The sequence below is a fragment of the Condylura cristata genome, unplaced genomic scaffold (assembly GCF_000260355.1).
Source record: "Condylura cristata isolate star-nosed mole 26May11 unplaced genomic scaffold, ConCri1.0 scaffold00015, whole genome shotgun sequence".
Taxonomy (NCBI): Eukaryota; Metazoa; Chordata; class Mammalia; order Eulipotyphla; family Talpidae; genus Condylura; species Condylura cristata.
In genome coordinates, this window is record NW_004567116.1 from 43,991,216 (window position 1) to 44,008,394 (window position 17,179).

The window sequence follows — 17,179 nt, forward strand, 5'->3', positions numbered from 1 at the left end:
TTTTAAAAAAAAAAAAAGAATGCATTCTGAGGAGGCTTACAAGTTGGAGGGTGAGAGAAATTAACTTGAAAGAGTCCACATGTTCTTAATAGAGGGAAGCCCAGGATCCTGAGAACAAAGGAAGAGTATTTACTCTTCTTTGAGAAACAGGGGTCAGAACTGTCTTCATGAAACTCACACTTCAAGCATGAGCTGTAGCTCACTAGTCAAAGTGGAAGGCTTGGTTGGCAGCAAAACTGAAATGCAGAAGCTCAGGGGAATGAACAGCATGCTGTGTTTGAAAATTGCAAGAGGGTTACATGTTCAGAAAATGTGGTGTTTTGAGGGGGGAGGTGGACTAGAGAACTTTGTACTATGGAGAATGAAGATGGAATAGGGATCAGGTTCATATGAAGAATGCCATGAATAAATGAATGCCATCATTAATTTTTAAAGACTTTTCTTGAAGACAAGAGGAAGATAACACACACACACACTTGTTTATCTTAAGGTAGAGGATGCTTGTAGCATTGCAGAAAGCCGAGCCTGAAACACTTTCAACATAGTCTGTGAGGATATGATACAGTGTTACAGATTGACAGTTTGTGTGCCCCAACTCATGTTGAAAGCTGACCTCATCCCCAACCCCACACATGATGTTATATGGAGATGGGGTTTGGGTGAAATAACTAGATTTAGAAAAGGTCATGGGAGCAAAGCACCATGGTGAAGTCAGTGCCTTTATGTGAAGAGGAGAAACCAGAACCTCTCTCTCTTTCAAATTGGGGACACAGAGACCACGTGTCCATTGCAAGCCTTCCCTTGGGTACACTGATCTTCCATTCCCCATCTCTTTAAATGTGAGAAATAAATTTGTATTGTTTAAGGCAAAAACAAGTGAACAAAATAAAACAAAACAAAAATAAAGGAAGGAGGGGTTGGGGGGAGGGAAGAAAGGAGGACAGTGAGCCTATACTTGGCAAAGTTGGTGAAATGAAGTCTATTTGGATTCTGTGTACTCCACATGAAAGAGGATGAGGGTGCTGAGGAGAAGTTGGCTTTACAAGACATTTTTATAATTAGAATTAAGAGGATGTGGCACCCTCCCTGGTGGTGCAAGGGATAGCATTAACTGCAGCCACTGCAGCAGGAGTTCTATCCCCGGCCAGGGAGGTGACCCACACGGCACAGCAGACCTCTCAAGTCTTGCCCGCTGCTCCCCTCAGCAGTGTATTTCAGTTGATCGGTTTGTTCTGCTCCCTACTCTGTCTCTGATAAACCCTCTCATCTCCTGCACCTTTGGCAGGTACCCAGTTCTTGTATGCATAGATAAATTTTAAAAATCTTTTTAAAAAATGAACTAGGAGGATGTGGTGACTGAATGTGAATCAAGAGCGAGACTAAGAAGACATGCAGGTCTCAGATGGTGGGTGAAAGGTGGTTGCACCTTAATCCAGACAGAGATAGGTAGGAAGAATGGTTGATCATGATAAGCAAAATAGTCGGTTTGTGAGAGGCTATATATACTTGAAGTCATGTAAACCATCAAAGGTGTTCAGCAATAAATGGTGGCACCAAGAAGTGAATCGGGACTTATTAATAAAAACGATCACCAGCCTTATGGACTTAGATGAAGAGAGCAAGTCACTATAAAGTTCTAGTTTTTGGGGAGAAGTATGCAAAAATGTTTAAGAGAAAGGAAACATAGTCTCCAGGCAGAGGCTCCAAGAAATAAGCCGAAAACCTGGGTACTCCGTGGGAATCTGAGAATCTCAATATAAGAGAAAATAAATTTTATAAAAAAAAAATGTGAGACTGCTAATATGATGTTCTCAGAGGCAACAAACTGAGAGTACTTATGGTTATAAGCTACTATAAAATATTTCCCAAATTATCTATTTTGACATACTAAACATCATCTTCCTTTCCTCCCTCTCAACCTCCCTCCTACCCTTTATTCCTCTTTCCTTCCTACCAGATGCCACAAATATTTTTTAGCATTTACTTCAATGAGCACTGCTGGGAAATGAGAACATCATATTCAATCATAAAGGAGCTTGGTCCCAAAATTCTAGTAGGAAGATTTCAATTAATTCTAACTCTAGGAACTGAAGATGACTTTCAGGAGGTGACAATGACATTGGAAAAATGTGTGAGGTTTTGGAATATGAGAAAATGTGCTGTGAACATAGTAGATTCTCATTTAAAATTTGTAAAATGAATATTCTCTTCATAAATTTTACCAAGAGAATGTAATCCCCAGAATTTCTATATTCTTGTTTGAAGAGTTAAACGGTTGTAGTGGATAGGCACACCCTTCATTCTATGCCCTAAGTATGTCAATGAAGGCCCAAATCTCTGAAGACTTATCCCAAACCAATGTGAATTCCATTGCCATCCCTTCAGACAGCTGCCATGGTTCTTTCTTTCTTTTTTAAGATTTATTTATTTAAGCATACAGGAACTGCGTTATAGGCCAGAGATGTGAAGGGTGAGAAGACTTACCAGATACAGACTGGGGAGGAGAATAGGCAGACTGACTAAAATACACTGCTAAGGGGAAAAGCAGGCAAGACATGAGGAGAAATCTGCTGTGCCCTGTGGGTCACCTCCCTGGCCAGGGATTGAGCTTATGCTTCAGTGGCACAGATAGGTTCATAGTGCTGAGACTAACCTCTTGCACCACCATGGAGGCTCTGCAGTGGTTATTTCCATTCATCTAGAAACAGCTGTCAAACTTCATCTTTACACTGGTTTTTGTTTAACTTCAAATGACTGTCAGTTCTGTAGGGAGTACAGGTAATTAGACAGAGGTAAATATTTCAGAAATACAAAATAGTTTCTGAGCAGTTTTTCTGTGAGAGCCTCCATAAATCCCTCCTGTCACAGAGCTGGTATGTTGGATATTCTCAGGGATTATCTTTCTTCATTCAAGTTTTGAGAGCACCATGGCTGGTTGTAGGGTGTCAGTTATATAATTCCAGAAACACATATATCCCAGTGGGATAGTCATTTTCAAGGCCAGGTATAAGCCATTACTCAGCAGGATATAAAGGTTATGATAGGAGAAGCCAAAGCTAATGCTGACAGTCAGAGGTAAGATGAAGTCTTGATCCTCTGCTGCAAGAAGCTGCAAAGCCTCTGAGCCAGACAACTGACGATATGCCTTCTCCTCAGGATTCATGCCATAACAATAGGCTAGTTAGTAGATTTATGCCATAAAGGCACTGACCTTTGTGGGCAAGAACATTTCTTCAGAGGAGAGAAAAAAGGCACAATATGCTATTGTGTGCTACAGTTTTGACAGTTGACTGACAGCATGGGTTGGCCTCAGTCCCTAGGAAGGGTATCCATAGGCTTTTGCATTGTTACCCTTTGATTAACTTCTGACATACTTTGCAACATAAAACTCTTAGAGAGAATTTGTTCAGTAATGTTGGCAGTGACATCTAGAAACTTTGCCAATGAGAGCTAAAATATATCCCAAAGCAACGTGGCCTGAAAGAATGTATGTGTGTAATGTATGTGTGTGTGTGTGGTGTGTGTGGTACATGTCTGTGCATACACATGTATGTGTTGAAGCAACATACTTTGTTCTAAATCTTCTGCCTCATCATGCTATTTTCAAGTGCAGTATTTTGAAAAAGCTTCTCACATATTATAGGCATATTGCACATGGAAAGACTTAAGCAAGGCCAAGATGAAAATAAATAATGCATGAAGTCAGAGGCCTGAAGCAAATGTTAACTAATTTCAAAATGGGTCAAAATCACAACAATTAAGTCCCTGACATGTGAAGTCATTTTTTTTCTCCCTAAAATATTAACCAACTTGCTTCACTTCTTCTAGATTGATTTGTAGAGCATGAAAGGTCATTTTGGAGGCAGAGGGGGGATTTGGCTCCTACAAGCCATCCATAATGAGAGCCAATAAATTAGGTAAAGCTCCTGTTTACCTAAGCTGAAATATTGATGTCCGAGCCCACATTGAATGCAAATCTCTACATTAATCATTTTTCTCCAGTCGGGAAATTCAGACCATGGTAACACATGCTTTGATAGACCTATACATCATAGTTACAGCAACATTAGACAGTGCCTCAGTGACAGAATACAAATATATTGCATTGGATTTCCTTCATTTTCACCAGCCTGACTTTTATTTGTGTCTGCAAACTCTGCTCTGGGTGTGTGATATTTTGACATGGATTTGGTTGATATTTTAGCTCAGAAGTAACTGCCGATGGTAACAAGAATTTCTCCTGTTGGTTAACTGACAAACAGATCTAAAGGAGGCGCATACCTAGTTCCTTAAGCATAGCACTTTGTTAGGCCACTTCTTTCCATAATAATATCACCCATATTCTTCAAAACGCGAATCAAATAACTATTGCATCAGGCCATCTGTAGCGCTTGCTGGGAAGTACAGTTTCCTAGACCCCTGCTGGACATAGTCAGGTTACCTTAGGGTGGGACCAGGGATTTTTCATTTTACCATATCCCCAATTGTTTATTATACACACTGTTGATAATGACAGTGGACAATTCTCAATTTTACTCTTCTAGAGATCACTCTGACCTCATCAATTTGCTACACAAAGCTACTTCATACCTAAATAGGTTACAAACTTACTGAGTTTTATGCTTAACCCTTTTCTACTTATCTGAAAGTCTTAATCAAGCAGCCCTACTGTTATTATATGTATTCGATCTGCAGAAGACCACAAACCACGCTTTCCAGCAGTGATGCCTTCCATGAGCTTCAGATTCATACATGGAGAGGCCTGCAGGTTCTCTCCAGGTGGCACTTTAGACTAAATTGTGCTTGTGTCCTTGCTGACCCTCTAGAGTGAAATCCTAGTATTCCTGCTAACTCCTGTATTTTCTATGTTTTTTTTGCCATGGTTCCTCCTCTGTTACCCTCTAACCCTACCCAATGCCCATGGCTCCCTTATTTCTCACTAGAACTTTATTTCAGACCACTAACTGCTTCCTGTAGTTTGCCCTGACTTTCTAAAACTAGCCCTTCTTGTGGGAGCTGAGTAGACTTCCCAAAAGTAAATCTCACCTGTTTCCCTAAAACCATGGCTTTTCATGCAAATTATAATCTAGGTTCTCTGACATAAAATACTTTCCTTTTTTGAGTCTTCCCATGCTCAGTTCTCATCAGTACATTTTCAGGCTTGTGGTAGTCTTATATGTACCACATTTTTTCAAAACTCTTATGTTAGTTTCTGTTTTTCTGCCTGGAATGCCCTTTTCTCCTTGACTATTTCCACTTAGAAAAGCATTGCTTAATAATTGTAATAATTGTCAGAATAATTATTATAAATTGTTACTATGATATTATATAACATTGATAGAATACTTGTTCTATGCTACCCACTACATGAAATAGTCCTTTGGTTCTCACAAGACTCAAGGTGGGGTAGCTCCCATGGGCAGTCTTCAAACAGACCTGGTTCAGTTCATATTCTTTCATAGTTTATATAATTGTTTTCTATTCCAATTTATTTATTCTCTTATTATTAAGATTCCTTGTGATTACTCCAGCCAACACATGCAGTCTACTCTATTGTAGTGATAGGATTTTATGCTCTCTCTCTCGATCATAAAACTACCTGTACATAAGGATAGAACATATATTTTATTCAGCTCAATTTTTTTAAGCAGTTAGCCCCAAATCTGGCATATGGGTTTCTTCTACTATGTGAAAATAGAACATTACCATGAAACCTTTTGTAAAATAAAATAGAGAAAAGTAAAGGAACAAATACTATTCATTTAGATGGGGGGGGGGTAATGAAGATTTTCCCAGACCCCCAAAATAAAATGACTACCAAGTCATACTAAATAACAAATCAAATAAAAATAGCACTTGCATAGTTAAAGTGGAAATGATATGATATATACAATCTTGTATAAAGAAGTTCCCAGAAGGAGCTAAGTGGTTCCATTCTTGATGCAAAAATGTGAGCTGCATTAATAGTAGTTGCTACAAAAAACACTGCATGTTACTTGTGTCTTTTGTCTTAAAAATGACATTTCTGGGCCCTCCCTGGTGGTGCAGCAGGTTAAAGCACAGCACTGAGAATCTAAAGCCACTTCCGCATGAGTTCGATTCCCGCCTGTCCCGGATGGAGGGAACCACATGGCATGGCAGACCTCTCCTGACCCTCCCGCTGCTCCCCTCAGCAGTGTACTTCATTGATCTACCTGTTCTGTTCCCCAGTCTGTCTCTGGTGAAGCCTCTCACCACCCTTGAGCCTCTGGCCTGTACCCCAGTTCTGTATGCATAAATAAATAAATCTTTAAAAAAATGACATTTCTGTTAGGATTTCTCTGTTAGCAAAGATAGCTTTTAATTTTGATCTTTGGTAAAAATGAAGTGACATAACTCAAACTTTCAAAACATCAGGAGATACTTGTATTTTAGACTACCTACTCGACATTTGCTTAATTCAACAGCTCTGATTCATGGTCATGGAGAATAGTTCCATGTGTGAGTTTTCTTGATATTTTTAATGGGACCTTATTTGATCTAAGGCCTTGAACTTCAAGGACAGAGGAAGAGCCTTGCTCATGTTTATATCTGCCCGTAGTGACTAGTGTGGCATCTTAATACTAAAAAGGCTCAAAAGTGTTGGTAGAAATTTAATGCTCCTTTCTGACTCTCAACAATGTTAAACTCATATTCTACTTTCCAACATGCTAGAAACAGAGTGTACAGAGTCACTGTTAAATACAAAATCATTATGTACACTGGCCATAATTAAGTAGTATCATAGCATAATGGATATTCATTCAACTTAATGGGTTTGTGTGTATCAGACAGAATAAATTTAAGAACTTATGGCAGATGAAAACAGGGTCTAGTAATGAATCACAGTGGTGAGAAAAGGGCAAAAGGTAACTTGTAGGGAGACAGAAATCCCCAAAATTAAAGGACTCCATGCCATGCCATCTTCTGCACTAAAAGTTTGTTTTTTTTTTAAATAATATTTTTCTATATCTCAATATGCTTATTAAAATAAATTGATGATGATGACCATTTTTCTACTTACTCAGTGCATTCTCTGGTCTAGGTGTTTCACCTAGTTGAATGCATATGCTAAATATTCTACATCTTTCCCTTTTTTATAGATGAAGAAGTTGAGGTTCCACAGGGTTTTTAGTAATGTTTCCAAGCTTGTGCTATAATATGTTTGCATATACTATCCTGTATACTCACTCATTTACAAACACAGTTGAACAACTGTGTCAGACATGATACAGTCAACGGCCCATAACCATGTTTCAGTTAACTGCTGACCACATGTATGATGATGTTCCCTAAATCTCTAGTGCCTAGTGATGTTGTAGCTGTTACAGTTCATAGTGGGCTCCTATATCTTATGTTACCATGCTTCTAGAGAACTCATTGTATCATGTGTCATGTATTATTCTTGATAGCATCATTCTCCCTTGTACTTGACTTAATCTTGTGCTGTTCTGTTTAGTAGGCCTTTTAGCATACAAAATCCATTGCTAATATTGCCAGTAACAGGTCACATCAAGTGACTGGCCCAGAAACTAAATGGAATGTGAATAAGGACTACAGAAATGGAAAATCAGTGATGCCAGTCAAGCATATTGCTGAATGGAATGTGAATAAGGACTACAGAAATGGAAAATCAGTGATGCCAGTCAGTCATCACACAATTGCTACGATGACTAAAAACAACAACAGGGCCCTCCCTTGTGGCGCAGCAGGTTAAAGCACAGCACTCAGAGCTAAAGCCACTTCAGCATGAGTTTGATCCCCACCCCATAGGTGATACACATAGCATGGCAGACCTCTCCTGACCTGCCTGCTGCTCCCCTCAGCAGTGTACTTCTGTCAGTTGACCTGTTCTGCTCCCCACTGTCTCTGGTGAATCCTCTCACTGCCCCACACCTCTGTCCTGTACCCCAGTTCTGTATGCATAAGTAAATAACATTAAAACAACAACAACAACAAATGATGGACATTGTTAAAGGATCTGCTTCATTGGAAGTAATGAGACTAGCAAAATTTGAGAAGGGGCCTTTATCTAATGACCTGATGAGGAAACTAGGCAAAGAATTTTATCCCTTTAGCACCAAGATAATCACCATGAAAGCAAAGAGCATGTTTGCAATATTGAAAGAAAGGTCAATGTTTATCTATGATGTTGAATTTATTGTGAATTCTATGACATTTTTACAAAGACAAAACCACCTAAGGCCACCTTTCCTAGAACAGATCTCATTGGTAAATGACACAGAATGCAGTAGGATCTGAACATAAAAGCTTACAAGGTTGAGTAAGAACTTTAAGAGATTCACAAATTTGTGATACAGTCACAGAAACCAACACATCAGATCCTAGTGGAAGGAGCTAGAGGAGAATTAGGCTGTGAGAAGTGCACCCAGGTCAAAGGGAAACTGTGAGTTCGGTATCCAACTCAACCTGGAGTGGAAAGGCCTATAGGGTCATGGAACATTTCCCAGAAAGAAACAAGAGATCTGACTCTATGCAGGAATAATTTTACTTTTTATAGAAGGAATAGCACAAAACATTGATCCAGAAGTGAACTCCATCCACCTTTTCACTCTTGTTTTCACCAGAACATCTGTGAGAAATTAATGGCAGATGATATTGATGTTGCACTCTCAATGCAGACATTTTCAAAGATGGCATCAAATAGATCACTGAATTCACAAAGCTGCTATTCCAAAGCACTCAATGATATACATGGGTCTTGGGAAGGGGTAGAAAATTTGCCTTACACAGGGCCTCTGTAGTGTTCTAGGGGTGAAATCACAATACTGTCACCATCACAATCTGAGTTCAATCTGCAGCCAGGTTGCTGACCCACATGATGTGACAGTCCTTTCTTGTCTTTTCTGCTGTTCCCCTAGGCAGTGTATTTCAATGGATAGGCTTGTCCCTGATGAAACCTCTCAACCCCTGAAACTTTGGCCTGTACCCAGTTCTTGGAAGCATAAATAAATAAATCTAAAAATACACACAGATTTGCTCTACACAAATGCAAACAGTGGGCCCTCTATGGTGGCATATGGAACACTGCACTATGAAGCAAGCCATAGCAGCTTGAGTTCAGTACCCACCCCAGAGGTGATCCACAAGATGCAGCAGACCTCTCCTGACCTGCCTGCAGCTCCCGTCATCAGTGTACTTTGTTGATCTGCATGTTCTGCTCCCCACTCCATTTCTAGTGAATCCTCTCACTGTGCCTGCACCTCTGGCCTGTACCCCATTTGTTTGCATAGATAAATAAAATCTTCAAAAAAATGCAAACAATATCCTTCAGTGATTGCACAGGTACAACCTGAGCACAATTAGTGTCAATGTCATTCCAGGCATCATGCTGGATCTTCCTCCTACTTCATCCGGTCTAGTCCTCACAATGATTCCTTTATTGTATGTATAAAGGGACATATACACCAGGCATTAAAAATAACTGTCCAAAACTGATACACAGAACAAATAAAAGAACAAGGATCTCTACCTAGAGTTCTATGACTCTACCTTCCCTGCTCTGTTGGTTAGAAGATTACAAGTAATGAAAAAATCCAATTTCACCCATTTGGCTAGTTCTCCTCCTATATTACAGACAGATGCTTTCTGCTCCCAGTCCAGGCCTCCTGGGGAGCAAGGCCTCCTGCTGCTTCTTAATCAGCATCTGTGAGCAAGCCAGCCGTCTGGCCCTTATTTTCTTCCATCTTTCTGCTTCTCCCTGATTTGACTCCTTATGTTTTACCTTCACTTTTCCTGCACTTAAAAAAAGAATCATTACTCCTGACTACTATGCAAGTTTGTTCTTATTATGCTTGCCACCCTGTCTACTAAAGTGTCCCAATGTTAATCTAGGTCAGAGAGACCAATAGAAATCTCTATTAATATAGTATTTCTTAAGTGCCGTCTGTTACTAGGTTTATAAGAGCTCAAGATGAGGCACTAATGGGAACTATTAGTTCAGAGTAATGAAATAAATACGACAAATGACACCTATAAGAAGTGAGGGCTTCCTTTGAATACCCTCCTGTCTCACTTACAGGACTGTGAGGTTGTTAATTCTAATTTTACAACCAGTGTCATGTTGTAAAATTTGCCTGGCTTTACTGTATGTATCCTCAGTCACGGTGTCTCCCCACCCCTTCCTTTTCTTTTCAGTCTAATTCTGGATGTGTGTTGAAATGCTAGAAGTGATAGATTTCTGCTCTGAGCACATTGTGTATTAATCTACTGCACATTGAAGTCTATTAATTTTGAATAGGATCATCAATTATACTACATGACAAGGAGATAACCATGTTATCACCTTAGCAAAAGTGTCTTTTTTAGGAAATATGTAGAGTTCCTTCCAGATTTGAATGTAGATGGAGAACTCATTTCTCGAAATTCACAATTTGATTGCCTGTTCTTTCATGAAATCTTAAAAATGAAAGCAAATTGAAAACTTCTGAGGCTTGTGTCAACTATTCACATAAACAATGACTGAGCTTACTACTATTCATCTGATAAAAATAATATTGTTACAATTTACTCAGGGCCCTTTAAATACATCTACCTGGCAAGAATACAGCAAGGCGATGTTAGCATCTGTACCTGTTCTTGTTTCTTCCAGATTGATCTGTTACGTACCACTGAGAAGTGACTGTTCTTGATTTGTTTTTAACAGATGGTTTGGTCTTATCTCTGATTCTCTGTATAGACCCACTTATTGGCAAAGTGGTCTGCCTCCACGAGCCTTTCTTCAGGTTGCCTTTCTTCCCTCAGAAGCTCCAATGTATAATATAAAAGAACAATATCAATTTTAAGTTAAGCTCTAGGTCCTTAATGATCAGGAATGAAGAATTATTAGAAAGTGCTTAAAACCCCCAACTTCTCACTCTGCTACAAATAAAATAGTATCTCCTTGCAGATAAGCCTTATAGGCCACTCATTCCTTCATGCAATGCATGGATGTCAGGTATCCAGGCCATGCCAGTTGCTCTCTTGGTTAATGCTGATAAGTTAGAAGCTCTGTGCTTCTCTGTATTTAATAAAGGAAAAGCAATATTCCAAGGAGCAAACACATGAATGATATACCAAGTATTAAGTGGGGAGCAAAAACTGAAGCAGGGTAAAGGGAAAGTAATACAAAATAGAAAAGGATCAGTCAGGCTGTTGTGGGGGCAGAGATCTACCTGAATGTCTAAGGAAAGCTTTCTAGACAGCAGTTATGTCAAATGCTTGGCATCTGGGTCTGGGTGCAAGGAGGAGAATACGAGGTGAAATTGCTGAGAGCAAAGGGAACAAGGTTAGTGTTATACTGGAGCAGGAGTGACAACCAAGTACAAAGGGAAACCAGGGACTGCTTGGAGTTGCTGATGATCCATTCCAGGGAAGGGAATGGAGCCTCTTTCACTCCAATGTAACCTGCCAGGAGTTTCAATTTTTTGAGAGGAAATGATCATTGTCTTCTTAATACCTGTTTAGCTGAAGGAAATATAAATTGTGTTTTTAAGGAATACTAGTGACATTAGACTATGCGCGTGTGTGTGTGTATGTGTGTATGTGTGTGTATATATATATATGCATACTGTGTATATAATATTTATATATACAATTTTAAAATTATATATGTACAGAGTTCATGACATATATGTATGAACATATTGCAAAATATTACACAATAACATTAAGTTATTTTAGTGATAGGTTATGGATGATATTATTCTACTTTTTATTATTTTTATTTTATTTCCCAAATATTCACAATAAATATGCATGACTTTTATTATTAAAAAGATTAAAAACTGAAGGCTTTTAAAAATTGCTCTAATTTTCAGGCTTTTAGGAAACTATGGAAAAAGATGCATTATTTAGAATTGTTACTCATTCATATTTGACTCATGGAGCTACTACTAATTAACAGGATGATGTTGGATACTTTGTTAAACTTCTCTGAATGTCAGGGTTTATTTGATGTTATGTCAAATAATGCTTACTTGTTAGGGCTGTTATGAGAAATAAATTTAAAAGATACATCTCCACAATATCTGAATTATATTATTTTAGGGGTCAGTTGTTTTACCTGTATTTGTGCAATATCTAGCAAAATTTTATATGGAGTAGTTTTTGATAATTTTAAAAGCCTTTGATTGCAAACCTAAAGTAATCTTCATTGTTAGATAATGATAGAACAAATGAATCTTTGGTAGAAATTGATCTTGAAATATCTATTCCATCAGTAGTTAGAACATCAATGAATATTCAATTGATCTCAGCACACTTACAATAGATTTCTCGCTTACTTGGCTGTAATGTCTTCATTTTTAGAACAGAACTCACTAGTAGTGTGTTTTTCCTCTGTTCATCCAAAATATACTTTTCTATTCCTTTCACTCTTCATTCTGCTTCTTTCTTCAAGATCTCATTAAAACGAGTATAATTCACATGGTAACCTTTTCAGTATTAATAACAATGATCATCTCTTTTTTTCCCTTATCTAGATTTTTTTCTCATTTCTCAACTATTCATGAGAAGATACATTTATAAGAGTCTTTATCTTTTCCTGGAGCACACTCACAATTAAGAGGTTGTGAAATCTAAACCAGATTACAATTGGGTTTGATTAAAACCTGAGAGACTTCTTTTTAACTCTTTTAATTCCTTCTAAGATCATGTAATACTTTAGGATTCCTATCACTAGTTGACCTAAATAAGTTTCCACCACAGAGTCCTGGAATGGTTTGGTCTTGTACCTCAGAGTTGAAACATGCGGGGCGATGCATGACAAACAATAAATACATGATGATTTGCTATTGTTTATCAATTCCACTATTGTTATTTAGAACTCTTAAGATATTTTACATTTGCCATCACTAAACTTTTTTTCCCAGTGCTATTCAACACATTTTCTTTCTAAGATTCTGAGTAGAACATTTATCTTTGTAAAACCACATTTTGTGAGAATTGTATTATCACTATAACCTGTTAAAAGCTCTTTGCATCATGATCCATTCAGAAACTATATATTCTCTCCCTCCAGATTCCCGTCACCAATGCATTTGATGAGCTGTCTACCATATCTTCAGCAAAATCACAGGTAAAAGTGTTGACTACAGCAAGTTCAAAGACAGAGACATATGTATTGTATATCACTAGGTGTGAGGAAGAGAGAGACTACATTTAGCAGTGTTCACCTATGCCCTTTGAGAAATGGAAGACTGAACTATTTTTAATCATTTAGTTAACCTTGTGGGTCAGTGCATTTACCTGAAATGCATTTATAATGTTATAGGATCGAAGGCATTTGAAAATTGTTAGCAGCTATCTTTTTAAAACAGTTGTAGTGTGTTTTTTTCTTTTTTCTTTTGTTGAATTATTTTTGAGGCAAAATTGGTTTGTAACCAACTTGTACAAGGTTTTTTAGGGTTATAACTTCATACATCTTTTGATGTATATATGCTAACACATCACATCCAACACCAAAGGACAGACCGCCAAAGTTCACAGGGCCCCTTCCTCCCCTGCTCCCCAACTCTATCCTCCCTTTCTGATAACTCAGTTCTATAGTCTGATTTCAAGTTTTATTTTGTTTTTGGTTTTGTCTATGCCTTTTCTTTGTTTCTTTATAGTCCACAATTTCACAATCGAGTGAATCATCTGGCATTTGTCTTTCTCACTCTGATTTAATCTGCTTAGATCAATCCCCTTCATTCTATCCATGTTGCAAATGACAGGATTTCATGTTTTTATATGCACCACATCTTCTTTATCCTCAAATTTGTCCATGGGCCCATAGGTTTTTACCATAAGTTAGCTATCATAAAGAAAACAGCAATAAACATAGGAGTTCATGCATCCCTTCATATTAGTGTTTTCCTTTTCTTTGGACGGACATGTAGGAGTAGAATTGCTGGATCATATAGTACTACTATTTTTAATAATTTGAAAAGCTTCTGTACTGTTTTACAAAGGAGCTAAACTGATCCACTGAAATTTGTATGGAATACAAAATACCCTGAATTCTTTAAATTACCCCAATTCTTTAAATTACATTACTAAGCAATAATAATCAAAACTATATTGTATTTAAATAAAAATAGGCACACAGTTCAATGGAACAGAGTTGAGAACCCAGAAATAACCCCATATTTATATGGACAGCTAACTTACAATAAAAGTACCAAGACCATTTAATAGAGAAAAGAAAGTCTCTTCATCAAAAGGTGTTGGGAAAAATGGACAGACTCAAGCAAAAGGAATAAACTAGCCCATCATCTCACACCATTAGCAAAAATCAACTCAAAATGTATCAACTCTTAGACATACAAATTGAAATCACAAATCACAAAATATATAGGTGAAAACACAAGCAAAACATTCTATAACACTGACATTTGTGATTCAACTACAATAGCAAGGGAATAAATGCAAAAATAAACAAATGGAGCTACATTAAACTAAAAAAGTCTCTGTACAGTGAAAGAAGTTATCATTAAAATGAAGATATTGTACTCAGTGGGAGAGAATATTTGCACATCATGCACCCAGCAAGGGAATAATAACGCAATTTTGAAAAGATAAATTGAATCACAATTCAAATTTAGATATTTCTTGATACACCTGATCTGTACAATTAATGAAAATTAGTTAATCCTTTAAAACCATTATTTTCTAGGCCTGGAGCTAGTGAACAAAGAAGTTCATAATTTAGTGTAACCCACATATATACAGAAATATGCCATACTTACATAAGCTGTCAGTTACTATGGAAGAGGTATTCACAAATATTCCTAAAGAATCATGACCAACTTTCTAGGCACATATTTGTAAAGACCTGGTAACACTGTATAATAATGAAAAATTGTACAGAGATAACCAAATCCAACTTCATTATTATATCTTGCCCAAAGAGAGAGAAAAAAATTTAGTCTGTGCAGCTAGACTAAAAATATTATGTCTGATGGATTAGAACTCATATGTCTACCAGTCCATATATTTTTCTTCTATCATCTAGTGTGCTCTCATACCAATACATGTAAGCATTTATTTAACTATATTAATTTATTATCCTAAGTGGTAACTTTCAGAGATGTATTCTGGTTATTTAGGATGGAAGATATGAATGGAGAAGTTAGGAATGTGTATCCTATAAAGTTTTTAATATAAAACATATCTAACTTATTAATGCACATAATGATGCACAATCAACTTCCCTTAATTTCCAATATTAACTTGTCATTATTTGTTTTTGTCCCCATCTCATAACAGTATACTGAAATGCAATGAATACACCTTGCTGATTGAGGATTCAGGCTTGTTAGTTTTTAATTAATACATTCCACAAATATTTGTAGGCTTCCTACTATATGAAAGATCTGTTGTAAGATAACATACAGAGTAGTTATGGTAGTGGGTCTTATGAAGTTCATTTATCTTAGTGGTAATTGGTTCTTTGGGTTATAAGAAGCCCAAAGAAATGTATCATGCGTCTAATTAAAGGAAGACATTCCATATTCTCATGCTTACCAAGAACACACCAGTCATAGCCACTACTCTAGAGTATTTGTTTAACCATCAATTAGAAAGCAAAGACTATGTTTTTGCAGTACATTTGGTATGTTTTAGAATATATATGAAGATATATAAAGAAGATATACAAAGAACTGATGAAATTCAATTAAAATAAAGTAAACGGCTGCATCAAAAAATTGGCAGAAGTGCTAAAAAGACACTTCTCCAAAGAGGAAATGCAGATGGCCAAGAAGCATATGAAAAAATGTTCAACATCACTTGTAATAAGGAAATTAAAACCAAATGAGAAATTAAAACCAAATTAAAACCAAAATGAGATACCACCTCACCCCAGTGAGAATGGCACAACTTAAAACAACTAGAAAGAACAAATGTTGGCAAGGATGTGAAGAAAAAGGAACTCTCCTGAACTGCTGGTGAGAATGCAAACTCTAGTACAACCACTATGGAAAACTGGAGGTTTCTCAAACTGCTAACAATGGAGCTTCCATATGACCAGCAATCCCACTCCTAGGTATCTACCCAAATACACAAAAACACTGATTCAAAAAGACACCTGCACCCCCATGTTTATTGCTGCTTTGTTTACAATCAGAAAGACATGAAAATAACCCAAATGCCCAAAAGTAGATGACTGGATTAAAAAGATGTGGTACATATACACAATGGAATATTACTCAACAACCAAAAATAGATAAAAATTAAATAAACACATGCCTTTTACAGCAACATGGATGGAGCTTAGTGAAATAAGCCAGAAAGAAAAGGAAAAATATCAGATGGTTTCAATCATAGCAGGAGTATAAAGAACCAGGCGAGAAAATAATAATAATAATGAACCACTATATAGCTGAGACTTTTTATGGGGGTATAGTGGGGAAAGGGATCAAAAACAGTGGGGGGAGGGAAGTGCACTGGACTATGTTGATGACACATGGGTGATTAGGTGATGGGAAGCCCACAGGGATTTTACCTGAGATGGAAAAAGTCACAAAATGATGTAAAAATAAGCTATTATATTATTAAAGAAAATGTTAAAATACATTTTAAATCTAGCAGGCACACACAGCTATTCATTTCTCAAGTATCTTTAGGTGCAACATTCTGCAGTCAGTATTCTGCACTTGGTCTTTTAAAGATGTTCACTATTACTGTTAATGAGAGTTATCTTTCACTTCCCCTGAAATTTCCCTTTCTGCATTGACAATGTTGGCAATTTCATGCAAAGTAGTTTACTGAAAATTTCTATTATTATTTTGCAGTGTGGATGGTTCTGGCAATGAGTTTATCTCCTGTGGAGCACATTTCTTCTTGGCCATGCCAAATTGCTTTAGCTATTTGGTATTACCAATAGTAAGATGCTTGCCAGAATTTTCCCCAGGGAAATTAGGCAGCTCTAAGCAGCTCCAGCTCTTTTAGGCCCAAGTTCCCTCAAAGTAAATTGGACAGTTTCCAAACTCTTTAAGTTCCACCTCACAGTTCCCTGGGAGAGTTGGGTAAGGTTTCCAAATGACCTTGATCGACTCTAATTTGAAGTCACCACAGGTAACTGAAAGAATAGCTGAGAGGGATTAGTTCTAAGCAGGACAGATCCTCTGCAAAATAACCCAGCTCCAAACAGAAGGCCCTACATCTTTTTTTTTTTTTT